Genomic DNA, 15,332 nt, shown 5'->3' on the forward strand with positions numbered 1-15,332 from the left:
GCCACAGTGGACAGAAGACACCGAGGCCAGCAACAGTGTGGTGCAGCACTTTTCTTTGAAGTTAAACACGGCGGGCAGATGAGCTGGCAGGCGGGAGGAGGGGGGGAGAAGTAGATGCCGGCAGGGCTGCGTTACAGTTTGAGGGAAGTGGGGGAAGGGAGAAATGGATGTGGAGGAGGCAAGATGGGGAGAGGGAGAGAGATTCAGGGAGGGGACAGAAGGGGGAGGGATAGATATGGACAGAAGAAGTAAGAGAGGGAGAGATGGACGTGAGGTTCGTGCTGGTGGGCCAGAAGGGGCACTGCTGGACAGGGGGAGCAGGGAAGAGGTGCTGCTAGACAGTGGGGGTTAAAAGGAAGGGATAAGGCCTACTGCTGGATAGGGGGAGCAGGGAAGAGGTGCTGCTGGATGGGGGGAGGTAAAACGAAGGGAGAAGGGCTACTTCTGGACAGGGGGAGCAGGGAAGGGGTGATTCTGGACAGGGGGAGGTAAAAGGAAGGGAGAAGGCCTACTGCTGGACATGGGGAGCAGGGAAGGGGTGCTGCTGGACACAGGGGAGGTAAAAGAAAGGGAGAAGGGCTACTGCTGGACAGGGGGGAGCAGGCAAGGGGTGGTGGTGGACAGCCAAGGAAAGAGAGAGACAGAAAGAAAGAAAGAAAGACAAACAGACAGAAAGCGGCCAAGGAGAGAGAGAAAAAAAGACAGACACACATATCTATTCTAGCACCCGTTAATGTAATGGGCTTAAAGACTAGTAAGACAATAATAGGCTAATTGAAAGTATTTATGTGGTTTATTGAATGCAATTCTAGAAAATTGTAGGCATTTTCATTCTGTTTGGAATTTTATCTGTCCTTTATTTTCACTCACTTCAAGAGATTCTTTCCTGACAGTACAGTGAAGAGAATGAAGATACCACTGGCTAATAAGAGATGGGACCATGGCTTCTACAACAGATTCCACATCATGATCCTGAGAGGGCAATGCGGGACAACTTGAAGATATCCAGAGTGCTCAAATCTCTACTTGTCACAGCTGTCTTAGAGCACAGGAACAGGGTTTCTTGAAGTGAAGAGGTTTGTTAACTTGTTTCTCTAGGTGCAGTAAGCTCTTGTCAGGATGAACTCCTATATTATCTTTAAATGTACATGAGTATAAGAACAGCCGTTTAGGATTTCTGAATAAGGAACTACTTCACTTGTACTGATGGAACCAAATATTGTAGGATAATATAATGTCCTTATTTTGAAATTTTATTGCCAACTATAGTCCCCTAACACTGATGTCCCTGATGAATTTCGTATGAGCAAGACGTCGTGATTTGATGTCTACATTATGAAGCCTTTTCTTACCAGTCACATTTTCTAACCTTGATAGATAATAACGACTATAGTTACTTAAGAAATTAGAAAAAAAATCTCTTTTTACATTGTCTCATGCATGGGGTCCTACTCTCATTATTTGGCTAGCCAAGATTTACAGTTGGCATTCTTACATTTTGTTTTGATTTAATTTAATTCATGATGTCTCTGTTCACATCTGATGATTTCTCTCAGCTTTATGAGCAACAATAAGCTTGAGCTACTAGGAAGAAAAGCTTAAGTTGGCACAACAACTTACTTATTTATTTATTTAGATTTTTATCCCGTCCTCCCAGTAGCTCAGAACAGTCTACAAGTAAACATACACAATGGAAGTAATTAGACAAATAAGATGTACAATAGGTTTAAATGTTTGGACATACAAGACTGTGCAGTAGTTAAATACAGGGGGTATACAGCAAATTAAGGGTAGAGTTTAAGTATAAGCAGTTTAGTTTAGATAAGTCGTTTAGTTTAGTATAAGTAGATTAGTTTAGTACCAGTTATTTGAGTTTAGATACAATTTATCAGAGTACAGACTAAGAGAGGACTATACTCAAATTTAGGGAGAAATCTTTGTGAGTGAGGGATATCAACTTACTAGCTAGCTGAGAGAATCTGTTCTGTATAGATTAGAACATACAATGCTAATTGGGAGTTCATGCAGAAGTTAGGATGTGTCTGTAGGATGCAGGCCTTTTACTGACATGATTGGTGTCTGAAAAGGTCAGAGATCAAAAGTGATTTAGAAGGAAAAAGTGAAACACTGCCACCTACTGGGTTTAAAAGCTTAACATTAGAATGGACTTAACATTAAAATTAAGGATTTGAATGTAACATTGTATTTTAACCAAATCTCAAGAGGTTGGTCTATTATGGCCACCTTGTAATTATCCATTCCAATATTGTTGTTTTTCAGACCCTCAGAAATGCCACCAGCCACTCAAATATGTTTCATAGTGGTTGGATTTATACATTAAATCCTCACCAGGTCACATGAACTTGAACTTGAGATATTATAAATTAGAATGTATCAAATCTTTCAAATTTTATAAATATAAAGCTAATATTTAGCTTAAGTGGTCCATTCAAAGGGATCTGTCACCGACATGTTTTACCCTGGAAGGGTTTCATCAGGGCTACAATCCCTAGAATAATAAAACCCATATTACTAATGCTAAACCCGTTCAAATATCAAAAACATTCATCTTAGGTGAAGTTCTTACCTCTACTAGAACTGATTTCCCACGACACAACCACTCCAAGAATTTTAAAATGGCCGCGGCGTGCTACAGCTTTATATAAATACCTCCCCGCCAGGCTGTCAGGACCGCCTCTGGGCGGAGTCAGCAAGAACAATGCCGACGTCAGCCCGAGAGTGGACCAGTAGCCCGCAAAAATACGGGGGAGCTCTTCAACTACTATGAAAACCCCAATTTTTTACAGATGTCTTAAAGCACTCCCTCTATTCCCGATTGACCAAACTTAGAAGATTACACCCCAGCGAAACCTTATGTAAGTGTTGACCACTCCAACTCCAAATTTAGTCCCAGGGGGGTAACCGTGTTAAGGCGATAAATCCACCTTTGTTCCAAGAAGTTTAACTTGGCCTCTAAGTCGCCCTCCACCCCCTGCACTGTCAATCCATCTATTACTCTCCACTTGATCTGATCCACGACATGTTTTTTTGCAATCCAGTGTTGGATAAGGGGGGCTGACAACGACTCGGTGCAGGTCCGAGATTTATGTTCGTTTAATCGTAGATGAACCGGATGCTTAGTAAGACCCACATAGAGCAGAGGACATGGACATACTATTATATAAATAACCCAGTCAGACCTACAAGTGGTGTTCTCCCGAGCTTGAATAATTCGGCCAGTTTGAGGATCTTGCCAGCGGCCTCCTTCAATGGTACTATTACACCACTGACAATGAGAACATTTCATGTGGGTACTAAAATTCTGAACAGAAGTCCCCCGCCTCTCTAGTATCTGCCCGATCATTCTCCCCCTCGTGTACGCTATCATAGGCTGTTGTTCCAGACCCCTTAGTGTGCGTAAGATGAACCAGTGGGATCTAATGAAACCCACCACTGCCTTAGTAGCATCTGAATAGAGCAACACGCATACAAGTCTGGATGCCTCCACGTCGGAGTGATTAGCCCTACCCTTCTCTTGTAATAGAAGGTCACGGTTAGCAAACCGCGCACGTAAATATGCTTGTTGTATAGATTTCTGTGGGTAACCTCTCAGAAGGAAGCGTTCTTTCATATCTTTTGCAACATTTTTAAACTCGATCAAATCAGAACAAACTCTCCTAGCCCTTAAAAATTGGCTCACCAGGAGACTGAACTTAAGCCTATAAGGATGGAAACTGGAAAAGTGTAACAGGGCATTATGGGCGACTGATTTCCTAAATAGCTTAGTGTTTAACTGGTTACCCTCTCTGGATACTAAGATGTCTAAAAACTCAATTTGAGTGGCTTTGTACGTAGCTGTAAACTGTAAATTCTCATTAATGGTATTTAACCAGCAAATATACATTTGGAGATCCGCTGCAGTTCCATTCCAAAGAAAGAATATGTCGTCTAAAAAACGTTTCCAATACAGGATGTTTGTAGAATATTGTATGGAGGGATATACCACTTCCTCTTCAAACTTTCCAATATATAAGGTGGCCACCGACGGAGCCAACGTGGCTCCCATGGCCACCCCTTGAACCTGTTTATAATAAGTTCCTTCATGGACAAAAAAGTTCTCTTTAATCACTCATTTGGCTAACTCTAACAGGAAATCTGTAGTAATCCTCTGTTGGCCCAGTCTAGCTACTAGGGTGTCTCTAATAATGTCCAAAGCTCCTTCTTGTGGTATTTTCGTGTACAAAGATACAACATCCAAAGTGACCATAAGACAATGTGCAGGTAAGTCCGAAATCTCACTAAGAGTCCTTAAAAAATGTGAGGAGTCCTTTAAATAAGAACGCACTTGAATAGCCGCTTGTTTCAAGAAAATATCCAGAAACTTAGATAGCGGTTCAAGGAGACTTTCCCTTGTGTTGACAATAGGTCTCCCCGGAGGGGTTCTTAAATCCTTATGGATCTTCGGAACAAATTGGATTTTAGGTGTCTTAGGAAACTTCTCCAGTAAAAATTTATATTCACTTTTGGTAAGTTGACCCTCTTCATATGTGGCAGTGATGAAATTGAATATATCCCTCATCAACCTCTCTCCTGGATTATAGTGACATTGATGTTATGTCGCCTAACTGGCGATTGGCTTCCTCCCTGTATTGTAAGCGATCCTGGACCACAAGCACCCCTCCCTTATCAGCCTTCTTTATAATAATATCATCCCATTGAATAGACTGTGATGAAGACCCAGTAATGATTGATAAGTTGAGAAAATGGGAATGGGATTTCTGCATTGCTTTTATGAGGTTACACATTCAAATTTGTTTATATATATGCAAGTACTTATGGCCTTGTGGAAGATTAAGTAACCTGGCCAAGGTCACAGGGAGAAGCCTTGGGATTTGATCCCACTACCTCTGGATACAGAGGCAGCAGCACTACCAGTAAGCCACTCCTCACTAAATATTGCTGTCCTTAAAAAAAATCAACTATGTGAGGGTCAGAATAACTTTCTTTGCACAGGTTGGGACAGTGTTAGACATTTAGTTGCAATTGGGCAGGCCCAGGGCAGGATTAACCAATAGGCCAAGTAGGCACATGCCTAGGCCCGAAATGGTCAGGGGGGCCCGATGAAGGAGGGCGTCAACATTGTTTTTTCCAAATGGCGATGGGCCCCTCCAGCATCGATCGGCAACACAGCCCTCCCCCCCCCCCCGATCAGCAACGTGGCCCCCTCCGATCGGCAACGTGGCCCCCTCCCCCATCGCCGGAAAGTAAGACAAGCAAGCAACGCGGGTAAGAAAGGCAACGGGAACTGTAATTGTGCAAGCGGTGCTGCTTGCCCAAAACTTCCCTCTGACGCAGCTTCCTGTTTCCACTTGGGCACATGGTGGGGTGGGGCAGGGGGCCCAGTGTACTTGTGTGCCTAGGGGCCCTCGACAAATTAATCCTGCCCTGGGCAGGCCTGTGTCATATGACAAACACAAATGAGATATTCTTTTTTTCAGAAGCAATATATTTGTATGGCTATTGTTCTATGAGTCTTTTGTGAACAGATTTTCTACTATTCATTTGTGCTTCTGTATAAGTTGTATGCACTTTTATTTGATACTTTACAACAAGAGCAAAATAAATATCAATATTCCACCTCAAAACTGGGAGTCATGTTTTATCCATTCATGTCATTTCACTGAACTTTACCTGACACAAGAGACCAGGCAGGTCACTGAAATCGGACCAGAGATCATGGCTATTCAGCCTGGAAAATCAGGTGGTCAACAGATCCATGTCACAATGCAGGACATGAGACAGAAGTTGGGACATATTGAGACATCTGGGGACATATTGAGACATCTGGAATTGTGACTTCCATTACTTTAAATGGAAGTAAAATCTGGATGTCTCAATCCGTCCTCCTTTTCTGGAGCCATATGGTAAACCTAGACAGAAGGGGCATGTTATGAATCAAGTTTCAAGTTCAAGTTTATTTATTCTTGATGAATCGCCTATTTAAATTACTAGGCGATGTACAATAATAATAACATATATTAATAAATTAAATAAATAAAATGTTAATTTTGACATAAAAACAAATTTGTTGTTAGTTAAAATTTAACAAACTTAACATACTGAGTGTAGACATAACTTTAAAATAATTTTGTGGGTAAGACTTACAAGACATGTGTGGTTAAGAGGGGGAATAGTTACAATTTTTGATAGAAGAGAAGAAAAAACATAAAAGGGAAGAACAAGAAGGGGGGTAATAATAGCTGTTTAAAAAAAAAAAAAAAAAAATCCAGGTTGCAGTTAAAAAATAATCGATTAATAATGTAAACATGAACAGGTCAATGTTGTGAAAACCAGATTGTCATGCAAGCAGATGTGGTTACACATGTGCAGCTGAAAGGGGAAAGGGAGGGGGAGGGGGTAGAGACATATGGGGGAGAGAACATAAGAGAGAGGGCAAGGAACACTATGGACATGTGTTTGGCCACCACAGCAACCTGCCAGGCAGAGACCAGGAGGCAAGCCAGTGTCAGTTGGGAGTGTAACAGCCCCCAGGGTCTGGGGAGGAGAACCCTGCACTGGCACTGGAGAGGCAAGGACAAGCCAACAGAGAGAGAACGTGCCCAGGACCAAGGAAGGGTAAGGAAAGGAATGCTGGAGGGATCCAGGACCTAGATATGGGGAGGTTGTTTGGCAGCACAGGACAAGCCAAGGTGGAGAGAGTAGGCCCTGGACAGCAGTAGGGGAAGGGGGAGTGTTGCTAGAAGGAAGTGGGAGACTTATATGGGGAAGGATGTGCTGGTGTATGGGCCCAGGACAGAAAAAAAGTTTAGGAAAGGGTGCAGGAGGGGCCCAGGAGAGACAGGAGGGGAAAGTGAGGCAAGCATGGAATGCGCAGGAAATATCAAAATAATGGAGGGAGGACCTGGGATACACAAATAGGAAGGGCCCGCAAAACAGACTAGGATGGAGGAAGGAGAGAGGCAAAATGTGTGTTGCCCAGGAATCAGGTCCACCCTTTCCTCTTTAGTCAGTGGCTATAGCATCTGCCATCCACTAACCAGATCCTGAAATAAAGGAAGGAGGTTCTTAGTAGGAGGAACATGGAGCAGCAGCATGTGTAAGGTTACAGGGGGGAAATCTAGACAGCAAAAGAGGCAAGCTTGAGGTTTATACAACCAGATCCCCTCTGACGTTACTTCTAGGTCCCACAAATAGGAAGTGATGTCAGAGGAAGAGCTGAGGTGGGCAGTAAGTTGGAGATGCTGCTTGACCGGGGATGCTAAACAGGTACGGGGATGGAAGATACCCAGACAGGGTTGTGGCAGGTGGCACAATGGTTAAAATTACAGCCTCAGCACCCTGTGGTTGGGGGTTCAAACCCACACTGCTCCTTGTGACCCTGGGCCAGTCACCCAATCCCCTCATTGCCCCAGGTACATTAGATAGATTGTGAGTCGACCAGAACAGACAGGGAAAAATGCTTGAGTACCTGAATAAATTCATGTAAACCATTCTGAGCTCCCCTGGGAGAACAGTATAGAAAATCGAATAAACAAATAGTATGAAAAGTTTCAGCCTCTGATAACCAGAGCAGGTATTGTGCCTAAGAATCAATGTCATAATGCAGGGGTGCCCTAATGGTCAATTCTGACATCAGAGAGGAAGTTCTGGGCCAGCCAATCGCTGCCTGGCTGACCTGGAACTTCCTCTCTGATGTTAGAATTGATGTCGGAGGTGAAGGCTTGTGGGTCCGGTGCTTGTACGCACCAGGCCTGGCTCGAGGAAGCAGGGAGAAATCGGCGTGGTGGCTTGGGGGGAGGGTGGGTGGCAGGGAGAGAGAAAAAGAATTAGGGAAGTGGAGAAATCGGTGCGATGACTTGGGGGGCAGGGGGGAGAGAGAAAGACAGGCAGGGGGAGAGAGAAAGAAAGGCAGAAATAAAGAGGGGAGCAGGGGGAGAGAGAAAGAAAAACAGGCAGGCAGGGGGAAAGAGAAAAAAGAAAAGGGGAGGGGGCAGAAAGAAAGAAATATTGGATTTCCAGAAGAAGGAAGTTCAACCAGAGACTCATGAAATCACCAGACCAAAAGGTAGGAAAAATGATTTTATTTTCAATTTAGTGATCAAAATGTGTCCGTTTTGAGAATTTATATCTGCTGTCTATATTTTGCACTATGGTCCCCTTTTACTAAACCGCAATAGCGTTTTTTAGCGCAAGAAGCCTATGAGCATCGAGAGCAGCGCAAGGCATTCAGTGCAGCTTCCTGTGCTAAAAACCGCTATCGCGGTTTAGTAAAAGGGAAGGGGGTATATTTGTCTATTTTTGTATAGTTGTTACTGAGGTGACATTGCATATTTTAAAGTCATCTGCCTTGACCTCTGGGAAAAAAAACCCCGAATACAAATGATAATTAACATTTTCTCTGCGTACAGTGTGCTTTGTGTTTTTTTTTAAATTTTACTGTTGGTAGATCATTTTGACTTGGTCATTTTAAAAGTAGCTCGCAAGCCAAAAAAGTGTGGGCACCCCTCTCATAATGGCTTCATTGTCCCATTTTGTTTTCTAGAGTGGCATAGTGCATCAATCTAGGCACCTAAATGTAGACATCTTTTATAGAATCAGGGCCTAAGGGTTCATGCACTAATCTTGCGTTAATCCTGCGCTAATCAGTCAGTGCATGGTGATGTAGATGCACTAAGGGCTCCTTTTACGAAGGTGCGCTAAGGGTTTTAGCGTATGCACCGGATTAGCACGCGCTAGCTGAAAATCGACCGCCTGCTCAAAAGGAGGCGGTAGTGGCTAGTGTGCGCTATTCCGCGCGTTAAGGCCCTAACGCGCCTTCATAAAAGGAGCCCTAAATGACTAGCACTGAAACCTCATTCTCCACTCCCAGACATGCGCCATCTGTGAAAAATAAAATAAAAATGCACATTAGCATCTTATCACAGGATGCCTAAGTGTATCTTGCGGTAAGCCCTTTTTAAGTTACAGTGAACTAGTGCTAGTGCCTCCCGCGGCTTAATAAAAGGGCCCCTTAAACACCTCATTCTTTATTCTTAGTTTTAGATCATTCATAAATACAATACTCCCCCGAAATTCGCGGGGGTTATGTTCTCGGAGTGACCGCGAATATCGGATGAGTTCTGTATACAGATAATTTATGTGCACATGTGCTAACTACACCCGCTCCCTTCCTAAATCAGTGCGTCAGGATTGGCTGGTGACGGAGGGGAGATCAACAGTACAAGCTGGCAGGGAGGAGAAAGAGCACAACCCCCCCCCCCCATCAGGTAATCTGAGATTCCCACGGATTACCTGAGATTAACCCCATTAAGCCCAAACAGTCTTCCAGGCAGGCTTCATGCAGGGCCAAGTAAGAGGGGGGCGCGTGAACACAGATGAGAGAATGACACAGGGGAAAAAAATGAGTCCCCGTCTCCACCCCATCCCCGCAAGCTCGGTCCCTGTCCCCGTCCCATCCCTGTGAGCTCAGTCCCCTTCCCCATAAACCATCTGATCCCATCCAAACAAACCATCTACCTTCTGTGTTCCTATTTTCCCCATTTCAAATATCTTCCCTCTGTATCTGTATACTCGCTCCTGTGTCCGGCATTGCACCCTCCTGTGTCCATATACCATCCCCACGTATCTCCCCTTTAAGTCTCTGTCCCTATGCCCCCATGCACTTAATTTCCCTGTCCCCGCAGAAACTCAATTTCCCTGTCCCATCCCCACGAGTTTTTGTCGCTGTCCCTGTCCCTATCCCTATCCCATTCCTGTAACCTCTGCCTTACCCGCACAAGCATCAAACACTTATGATTTTAAAATGTTTGAAGATTGTGCATATGAGGACAGAATTTGCAGGAATGGGGCAGGGATAGGAAAGGACTTGCCAGGACGGTAAAATTATTTCCCGTGGTGTCAGGAAAAAATTTGTTCCCGTGTCATTTTCAACTCCTAGAGCATCTACCTCCTATAGTCTCTTCTAGCCTATCTGAAGCAACCCTTGTAGGTCCAGTGGAAGGGTAAGGGTGATCCCAGTCACTCCTAGCCCTTGTGGCTCCAGGTGCAAAATGGCAACCTCAACTAGGGATCAGGCTACCATATAAAAGGTTCCCGAGTTGTCTGGATAACTATCCATAAACCAGTGCTGAATTCATTTTGCCATTATCTGAATAAATTCCAGCTCCACCCAGTTTCTGCTGCAGACAGCCTTGGCAAAATCCAGCTAGTGCCAGGGTGATCTGCAGCTAATGCGGCTGAAACTCTTGCTGAGGCCCCTGTTGGCAGCAAGGCCAGATTAACACTATATGGGGCCTAAGCAAACATATATTTGTGGGTCCCCTATCAGGGACTCCATCCCCCACCATCATTTCATGTCTCCAGAAGTAGCAGGGAAAAGTGCAGCCTAGTTGTGGGTGTGACAGCCAGGCCCAAGGAGAGGGGGTTGCAGTCGGTACGTTGCTCCAGGGCCTATGAAGCTCAAGGGGGCCCAATGAAGTCCAAGAAACATCACGATTGTTAGAAATAAATAATAATATACACACATACAAGTGTGTAGAATTTGTATAAGGTTCCACACACCTGCTTTGTACCGGGGACCGGATTTTCTCTCAGCAGCCCTGATGACAGCAATAATACTGTAGTTTGTGCACAGCGAGTGGTGGACGCTTGGAATGCTTTCCCGGAGGAGGTTGTGACAGAGACCACCATTCTGGGATTCAAGGGCAAGTTGGATGCACACCTTCTTGCAAATCACGTTGAGGGATACGGGTGATCAAGGTGTCCATTTGGGAACACCTAGCTTGGCCTCCACGTGTGCGGGTTGCCGGACAGGATGGACCTTGGGTCTGATCCGGTGAAGGCATTTCTTATGTTCTTATGTTGTGTAGAAAAGCTTAATGGGTAGAGATGAAGAGCAGCCAAATTACCCAGTTCCAAAGGGAAACTCTAGTTCTTCATTTCTTTTTAAGTTCAATATTTTTTATTGATTTTTTTGAAAAAATATAGGAAACAGTTCAAGTACATGGTATCAAAATATAAAACAAAACATTTAGTATAACTAATATTCAGTTACATTGTGCAATGTAGAATTGAATCGTTTTAAAAGATCTAAAGTACTAGGACTGTTCATGAAAAATTAGTAAAAGGAAAGATAAGAGGAAAGAGAAATTGAAGGAAGAAAAAGAAGAGGAAGAGGAAGAAGAAGAAGAGAGGAGTGTCTATGAAATAGATTTAACATATGAGTCCAGGAATTTCCAGGGTGATTTACATTGTATCAAATTTTTGGAAAGTCGAATTATATTTTTCTTTTCATAAGCATATGATTCAAATTTATGATACATGCTCAAAGAATTCCACCAGAAGGTATAGTTTAGTAATGAAGAGGACTTCCAATTTTTCAAGATGTGCATAAGGGCAGTCACAAACATTGCATCAATGAGTTTAGGAGGACAGTTAGACTGTGTAAAACAAGGGTGTTGAGATCGGAGAATTATAGTGTCAAAGGAAATTTCTTCTGAACAATTGGTAATAGATTTTATGGTGTCCCAAATGCACGTCCAAAAGGAACGAACTTGAGCACAATGCAAAAGCATGTGATCAAGAGTCCCAACTTCTTTCATACAGTTCCAACATATAGAGTCTTGTTTTAGGTTAGCTTTCCACATCTGAAAAGGTGTCCATACCGCATTCCACATAATGAAGAACATTGATTGTGAGACTCTGGATGATAAAAGAGGTCGGTTTGTCGAGGACCAAAAGAGTTCCCAGTCAACATCAGAAAGTGAGGTTGTCAGCATAGGTTCCCAATGTTTCATGGAATGAGAGGAAAATGTAAAAGAGTGATCTCTTAGAATACTATAAAAGAGAGATATCGCTTTACCTTTTGATATAGCCAATGTGGACCAGTGATACAAAGTGTGAGTGGATGTCATATAATCAAAGCGTATAGACATAGAAGATAACATCTCAGTAAGAGAAAGCCACTGTGAGTAAGCAGAAGGAGACAACGAGTAAGTAGAGCAAATTGTGTCAAAGGGAACAAACGAAGTGAGAGTGGTTATCTGATGGAGAGACCACAAACCAGCCCGCTGCCACCTCTTCCATGAAAGAGATTTACTATTGATTTGGATTTTGGGGTTGTTCCAAATGGACAAGAGTGGACTGTCTTTAATTGAAATCTCTGCGATTGTGTCTAGTATATGAAGGGCATGCTGCGTTGCACTCAATAATGAGTATTTTCTCAAGAGTTTGGGTACTGGCACCGTCAACAAGCATGAAACATGTAGTGGTGCACATAAAAATCTTTCCAGGTCAAACCAGGTTGGTGAATCTTGGGTACTAGTGTTAGTAATCCAGTAGGCTCCATATTTGGCCAATGATGCGATATAATAAAAGTGAAAATCAGGTACATTCAGACCCCCATTAATTTTAGAGGCTTTCAGTTTGTCGAGAGCAATACGAGGTTTTTTGTTATTCCACACAAAGTCAGATATTTTCTTATTCAACCAGTGAAAAAATTTCTTCTTGCATAAGGAGGGAAGCATTGAGAGGGTATAGTTTATCTGAGGAGTAAGGGTCATTTTGATGGAAGCTATTCTGCCCCACCATGAAAGAAAGAGTGGAGACCAACGAGACAGGGTGTTAAGAACTAAGCTTTTAATTTTAGATATGTTTAGATCTTGAGTTTGAGTTGGATCTTTATGTATTAACACTCCCAAGTATTTTACAGCTCCGTGTGACCACGTGAAGGGAAATTGGGCGAGGTCTGAGGGGTAAATGAGATCATTAAGAGGGAAAATTTCTGATTTTTCCCAGTTAACTAAGTATCCAGAAAGCTTGGAGTAATGAGAGACAATATTAACGAGTGAGGGAAGGGAAGCAACAGGATCTCGGATAAAGAGAAGGACATCATCAGCGTATGCTGCTAATTTGATATGACAATAAGTAGTTTCAATTCCTGTTATTGTTGGGCATTGTCGGATAGCAGAGAGGAGAGGTTCCAACGCTAAGTTAAATAGCAGCGGCGACAGAGGGCAGCCCTGGCGAGTACCTCTATGTAGGGAGAATTTATTGGAGAGAGAGTTATTAATTAAAATGCGAGCTGTGGGTTGATGATATAAAGTTTTAATCCAGTTTGTATAGAACGGGCCAAAGTTGTACCACTTTAAAATTTGGAATAGAAAAGGCCATTCAACTCGGTCAAAGGCCTTTTCGGCATCTATGGCCAAGCCGATTACGGGATCTGAGAGTGTTTTAGCATGGGCATTAATATGATGAAAAAGGCGTATATTGTCTCCTATAAACCTTTGTTTAATAAACCCCGTTTGATCTTTGTGAATAAGAGAGGGGATCACTTTGTTGAGTCTCAGTGCAAGAAGTTTTGCCATGATCTTGTAATCTAAATTAAGAAGAGAAATGGGGCGAAAATTTTTAACCAAGGTAGGGTCTCTGTCAGGTTTGGGAATAACTACTATAGTGGCCTCAGTGAAGTTGAATTGTTTGTCTGGATCAGAGTGGAGGAATTCATAGTAAGAAAGAAGATGAGGAGCCAGGAGATTACGAAACTGTTTAAAAAATTCATTGGTAAACCCGTCAGGACCTGGGGCTTTGCCGGTAGGTATAGATGATATTGCGGCTTCTATTTCAGATACAGTAATGGGAGAGTCCAGTTTTAATTTCACAGAGTCCGATAAGGTCGGATGAATCAAAGAAGCAAGAAAAGAGTCTATCTCCGATTTTGAAGCAGAAAAATCAGATTTATATAAAGTAGTATAGAAGTTTTCAAACTGAGAAGAGATCAGAGACCGGGTTTTAACCATATATCCTAATGGGTTTTGAATGGCTGTGATATGAAGACGTTTGGATTTAGTTTTAAGATATCTAGCCAAAGGGCGTCCCATAAGGTTGTCTCCCATATAATGTCCAGAGGTTGAGATAAAAATATCTCGTCTAGCAGTACTGGAGACTAAAGTGTTAAATTCGTATTTAAGATTTTGTATACGTTGAAAAATGGATGGATCATGTAAGTGGGCAGACATATGTTGTAGTTCTAACTCTTTGATAGAAGATTCTAATTCTTTCTCTTTTTTCATGGATTGTTTCTTTTTCCAAGAGGCAAGATTGATAAGTTCACCCCTAAGGGAGACTTTATAAGCCTCCCAGACAATGGATGGGCACATTTCTGGATCTTTGGAGTTAAATTCGAAGAATTCAGCAGTGAAAGATTGAATTTTGTCAGCTATTTCTGAGTCTAAGAGTAAAGCATTGTTTAGTCTCCAAGAAGAAGATTCTTTGCGAGGGGCAGAGATAAGTAAGTGTAGGGAGGTGGCCGCATGATCTGTAAGAGAAATTGGGTGAATAACATTGTTTGCAAGGTCTTGAATGAGAGAGGAGGATATAAGAAAGAAGTCTATTCTTGAGTAGGTATTATGAGGTGGTGAATAGTGAGAGTATTCTCTACCTTTTGGATTAAACAAACGCCATGGATCTGCGAGGGAGAAGGCATCTTTGAGGGCGTGTAAGGCTGTGAATGACTTGGATTTGGAGGGTTTGCAAGAAGATGATCTATCAATATAAATATCTTGAATTTGATTGAAATCGCCTCCAAGTATTAAAGAATAAGAACTGTATTCTACTAACGCCACCTGAAGATCTTGAAAAAAATTCTGGGTGATCTAGGACTGGAGCATAAATGTTTAGGAACACAAAGTTCATTGAGTGCAACGCAGCGTGCACCAAGCACCATCTTCCATCTTTATCCGTCGTAGAAGAGTGTATTACAGGAGAGAGTTTATCATGAAAAAATATTGAAACTCCATTTTTCTTACGTTGGGTCGCAGGAGAATAAAAGTGAGAGGAGTATCCCTTTAATTGAAATTTTAAGGCAGCAGCGAGAGGTAGGTGAGTCTCTTGTAAAAAAACCACATCAGGGTGCTTATTAAAAATATAGTTAGCTATCTTTTTCCTTTTAATGGGATGATTTAGTCCATTTACATTAAAAGAAAAAATATGCAAGTCAGCCATAATCTTTTAAATACCTTAATATATTGCAATATATTTTACACATGTTCAATATGTGTATATAGTAAAGAGAATGTTTGAGGAAGACACTCCTGTCAGAAAGTAAAAGAAAGAACGTAAAGGTAGAAGAAAAAGAGTAAAAAATGTCATCACAAAGGATCACATTCTCATACATAGAGTTAAAAATTTTTATGGGTGCTCCTGTGAGCACAAAGATATAAAACATATGGGAAAGCTAGCAAAGAACCCCACACCCATACTATATCAATAAATTGAAAATTGGTGTGCTTATTAATATTTGCAATATAACT

The 15,332-nt window shown here is 42.4% G+C and overlaps 1 protein-coding gene across 4 annotated transcripts in view; it reads left to right on the forward strand.

Moving 5' to 3' along the window:
• The window catches only part of A4GALT (alpha 1,4-galactosyltransferase (P blood group)), an 81,049-nt gene that overhangs the window by 41,341 nt on the left and 24,376 nt on the right, over window positions 1-15,332 (forward strand). The window contains exon 2 of one of the 4 annotated variants that reach the window (XM_033950680.1): window positions 877-1,076. The exons of 1 other annotated variant lie outside the window; for it this stretch is intronic. The gene's annotated coding sequence lies outside the window, so the exon portion shown is untranslated. The remainder of the gene's footprint in view (window positions 1-876; window positions 1,077-15,332) is intronic. 2 more of the 4 variants (XM_033950681.1, XM_033950682.1) reach the window with 2 other exon arrangements.

The sequence above is a fragment of the Geotrypetes seraphini genome, chromosome 7 (genome assembly GCF_902459505.1).
Source record: "Geotrypetes seraphini chromosome 7, aGeoSer1.1, whole genome shotgun sequence".
Lineage (NCBI taxonomy): Eukaryota > Metazoa > Chordata > Amphibia > Gymnophiona > Dermophiidae > Geotrypetes > Geotrypetes seraphini.